The sequence below is a fragment of the Leucopleurus acutus genome, assembly GCF_964270905.1.
Source record: "Leucopleurus acutus genome assembly, chromosome: 3".
Classification (NCBI taxonomy): Eukaryota; Metazoa; Chordata; class Mammalia; order Artiodactyla; family Delphinidae; genus Leucopleurus; species Leucopleurus acutus.
Window position 1 is genome coordinate 140,570,337 of NC_139145.1, and position 5,052 is coordinate 140,575,388.

A 5,052-nucleotide genomic window follows, 5' to 3' on the forward strand; every position below is an offset into this window, starting at 1 on the left:
AAAAGATCTAGACATTCAATGAATTTCCATCATTTAATTTAGCAGAACTCTAAAGCTTCAAGTTACCAAATACCTGGAGAAACTGTTTTTAGGCAGATATAAAACATAATTATTTCTAAAGAGCTCACCCAAAAACTTTTATCTTATTTATCTCTATTTCATTACTTATGAAAATATCATACCAAGTTAATTTTATTGTTGACCAATTTTATAACAGAGATAACATGAGCTTACTGATTTTCAGTAAACCTAGGTTTAGTATAGTATATTGTATAGTACATTAAAAGTACTATACTTAATGTTGATGACTCTAAGTACATGTCTATATCAATTAAACCGTCAATCTTATTTTTATTCATTAAAAATCCTAGATCATGTGATTCTTTAAAAATTTTGGGCTAGTTTATGTTATATTTAGAAATATTTGATTTGTAAGTGCTTATTTTTAAGTCAGCTCTTTAACAAATTAATTTCGATAACACCATCCGAAGGTAGACACATTATATATATAACATACACACAGACATATGAATATCCAGAAAGACACAGAGATCTCATAGTTTTCCTGCTTGAGTTTAAAAAGGTTTCTTTTCCCTTTTATTCTCTCAGTTTTAAGTTCTAATTTAGCCAGAGCTGTAGTCTCAGGCGATGAGCACTGTGTTTAAATTTCAAGGGCATGATAAGTATTATAAATCCAAGCTTTCCCCTAGAAATACTTTTATTCTCTGAGTCAGAATTTTGGAAACATGTTTTATCAAGCTGGCTTTCTCTGCTTATGAAAAAAACAGTTTTGGAATGTCAGAAGAGCTCGATCCTGGCCATTTAAGAGTTAAGATAATGCTTACAAGTGTTGGCTTCGTTCCAATTGTACATGAAGCCAGCTGGAGTTCCAGTGCCTGGCTGTCCATCAGGGAGCTGTAGAGCCTTTGAAGCATGTTTTCCCATTACTAATTTGGTAGTCTAATTTAGATATGATCTGAACAAATTTCTCAGGGCAGTGTGATGAATGCCATGTGTGCTGCTTCTGAGCCTAGCTCCCCAAGGAGTTACCTGGGGTCGGTTCCACTCTTCTGTGTGTCTCGGTTTCTCCCTCTGACAGTCTAAAACTGCCGTGAGTGCTTGGAGCACTGGGTGATCAGCCATAATTATTGTGCATCCCCATGAGCAGAATTTACTTAATGGTTGTAGTGGGATCCCCTGTGGGACCACTGCTAGTCATGAGGACTGACCCTCAGACACTTCTGCTGGGTTCCCAGTTCCCTGAGAATGCCTTGTGGCCGCAGGAGCAAGGGTCCCTTTTCTTTTGAGCTGCAGGCTAAGTCTCTCATTTCACTAGCAAACATATATACAACATATACACTTATACACCACATATACACAATATTTCCAACTTAAGCCAAAAACTTAAAAAGCCAGCCAAGCCAGTTCACTCTAAAATTCCCCCTAGGTTCTTGCCTAGGAAATGTCAGTACATCCCTGGGACTCCAAGTCCCAGGAAAAATAGCTTGAGTAAAATTTAGGATGTCATTTAAAGCAGTGATGTCCAGACATCAGGAGAACTCACCAAAGCACCTGAGGAATACCTAGAAGCCTGTGGGGCTCAAAGGGCCGGGGCTGGTACCAAGCACCGGTTCGGGGTAGACTCCAGGTTTCTACTGGTGGGTGTCTCTGATATCCTGCCAACTATGCCAAGCAAATGTTTACAGAAATTCAATTAACAATGAAGATAAGAAGCAAAAGAGAATTTTAATTCAAGTCAAACTGCGGATTATAACGCAGGAGACAGACGCTGAGAAGCTCTGAGAACTGTTCCTCCTGTTAGTAGAAGGCACAGTCATATACATTTTTGAGACAAAGGATCCTACAACCAAATGACATGCTGACATTTTACATAAAGTTCACCAAAAATACATTGTCCAGGTAAACACATACAAAGCAAGCAGTATGTCACTATGACCCCCTATAGAGTTGTGAAAGAATGATAATCTTTAAGAAGTTGCATTGCTAGCGTCAGGAAAAGAAAAAAAAACTTTGCTGTGGAGCAGGCATTACTGTCTTTGAGGAGGTCTGGTTGATGTGTGATACAGGTGCACATTAGCGAGGGAAGAAGGAGGCCGAAAGGGGTGCAGGAAGGGAGAGAGAGAGTTTTATGTTTAAATTTAATCATCCGATAGTTCACCCATTTTCCCAAAAGGCACAAGATTGTATTTCCCGTTTTGGACCAAGTAGAACCCATCTTTGCCTTTAGATTCCCTAAGGCAACTTAACTCTGCCCGTTTTTCAACAGCGGTTCAAAAAACATGGAATCACGAGTTTTCCCCCTTTTGAACAGAGCAGGGTGACTTACCAAGAAGCTTCCACAAAGGTCCCTCAACAGAATTGGAGGGCACAACACAAAGGGAGTAGAGCTGGGTTCCCAGATCAGTCACAAATCAGTGAGCACAATGGGTTCCAGCATCAGTTACTCACCAGCCTCCGGATTCTTAATGGGTCGTCTTTCCATCCTACTTTTAACGACAATAATTAAAAGAAAACTCAGTTTTACTGGATATTGAGGAAGAAACAAACTGTTCGCAAAAAAGAAGATTTCAAACTGAAAACTCGTATGAAGCTCTAAGGCTTGACATCTCCGGGAGGCTTATAAAATAAACAAGAGGAAGTTGTTTGACCTTTACAATGATTGGCTATTAAATACAATGGAGGTTTCCAGAGGTCAGGGGATTGGTTAAAGTGATTATCTTACTCCGTTACAGGAAAACAAGGGTTTTTTGTTTTTGTTTTTAAATGATTTTCAAAGGTATTTACAAGAAATAGCTTGAGTTAAATTACCCTTATGTTTTGAAATAAACTCGATTTAGTTTTGTCTACGTGGCTTATTCGGTTTTGTTTGCTGTGGGGGGGGTTTCAAACCTGGTTTCTATTTTATTTCATTTCACCCCACTTCATTCACCTCATCTTATCACCTGCAACTCCCATCTTTCTCGGTGTGAGCACGGCTCAGTTCTCAGTGTCCGCAGTTTCTAGGTGGCAGCACCCTCGAAAGCGCCAAAACGGACATTTGACTTTGGCCACAACGCCGCTATCTGCGCTGTGCCTCCCTTGCTGGGCCCCGGCACCCTTAGGCGCTCTGTGTCAGTGTTTGGTCGGTCGCGGTCCCGGCAAGTGCACTAGGCCGGCGTTTTCTCATAAGTAGTTTCCACTAGAGTGCAGCCGGAGCTTTCTCAGGGTCGCAGCCCCGCGGCCTTCCCCATCCCTCGCAGCGGGTGGCTGGTAGCAACGCAATTGCTTTGAGCCATTTTCAAATAGCGAGTTCCGCATTAGCTATGCTGCACATTTCACTCATGCTAGTCGGAGTGTGCCCGGGAATGCGCTTTGGAGCGTGGCAAACACCGATTTAGCGAGAGTGACAGTGATCATCTAATCCTAGGACTGCCCCTTTCATCGGTGTTTTGCTGTTTGTTTCTCGTAGGGCTAGTTTCTCTGAACGATTGGCTTGTAAAAATTCTTTTCCGGTGTGTTTTGCTCTGTTGTTTTGTTTTCACATGTATCTTCATTTTAGGATTTCTTATGCATTTGTAGTATTTTAATTTACATGTAGTTTTCTACCGAGTTCCTGAGTGTGTCTGCGCTCAGCGGCAGCTCCCTGGGCCGCCTGCGCCCGGTAGCGGAGGAGCGCCGCTGGGTCTCGGCCGCGCTAGCGCCCAGTTCCGCTCGCCGCGGGTGCTGCGCGGGGCCCGGCTCCTGCCGCCCAGTCCGCGTTTTCTCAGCCGCACTTTCGCCAGCAGCGCCGAGCGGGCGCTTGTACTTTGGCCGCCACCCTCAAGGCACCAAAGGGAACTCTTCTCCCTCGCGTGGGCCTGGGTCCTATGTACCGTCGCCTTCTCGGTCCTAGCACCGCTCCGTTCGTGGCCAGCCGGTTCAGCGTCGCGGCACCGTGATTCGCGCCCGTCTGGCGCTCCGTTGGCGTTTTCGCTAGGAGCGAAACGGGCCGCCGTTTTCCTGACACAACGCGAATTTGCACCCAGTGGGTGTCCAGTAGGCTGCAGCACCGTTCCTTCCTCCAACCCCGAAGTTTCTCGGCCGCTGACCTCTAGTTTCTCAGAGTTTCTTGGGGACTTTACAAGGCGCCAGGCGCCTTACCTCGCTGAAGAAAAGGGGAATTCAACTAGAGTATACGCCGCGTGCGGGGCTGACATGGGGCACTGTTGCGGTCCTGCACACACCTGCGAACTCCCCCGGAGAGGAACCAGCACCAAGGAAGAACACCAAGAGCCAGTGTAGATCAAAAGTATATTAGTAATAGGCGTTTATTAAGCACAGAAACACAAACCGATCGATCGGGGCCTCTCCCAAAAGAAGGGTGAGACCCCGAGCCTTCACACAGGTGCTGTTTTATACCGCAGGGTAAACAGGATGTTCGTGCTAATCTTAACATCTCGGGTCGGCCACCTGGAACTCAGAACTTTCCTGTTCACAATATGCTTGGCAAGCAAAGCTCAGTTTTCCCAGAGGCTAAGTCACGCGGTTAGCAATAAAAGCAGTTTCAGTACAAACAGTTTCAAACCAAAGCATTCCACCATTGATTCCAGGCATCACAATCTAAACTATAAGTTCTGGGACAATGTGTCTCGCCACATTCCCCCCTTTTCTTGTAAATCAATCAAATCCTGGATTCTGTTTCATCGGTATCTAAATGAGCATATGTCCTTCTTAAAGCTAAGATTTTTATTTCACTAATTTTTTGCTTAACAAACTTAACTAAAGCATTAAGTATACAGGGCCCAACTAAGAGTCCCAGGAATAAAAGGATTACTGGTCCTGCTAAAGCTGAGAGAGGAGTAGTCATCCAGGGAGACCAGGTATACATTCTTTGGTACCAAGGCTCAGAGGCCTGTCGATTCTTTTCTCTTTCTTCGATATTCTTCCGCACAAGAGCAAGGGAGTCTCGCACTACTCCCGACTTATTAGCATAGAAGCAGCATGTTTCTCCTAGAGCTGCACATAACCCACGCTCTTTTAAAAACAGTAAATCTAGTCCCCTTCTATTTTGTA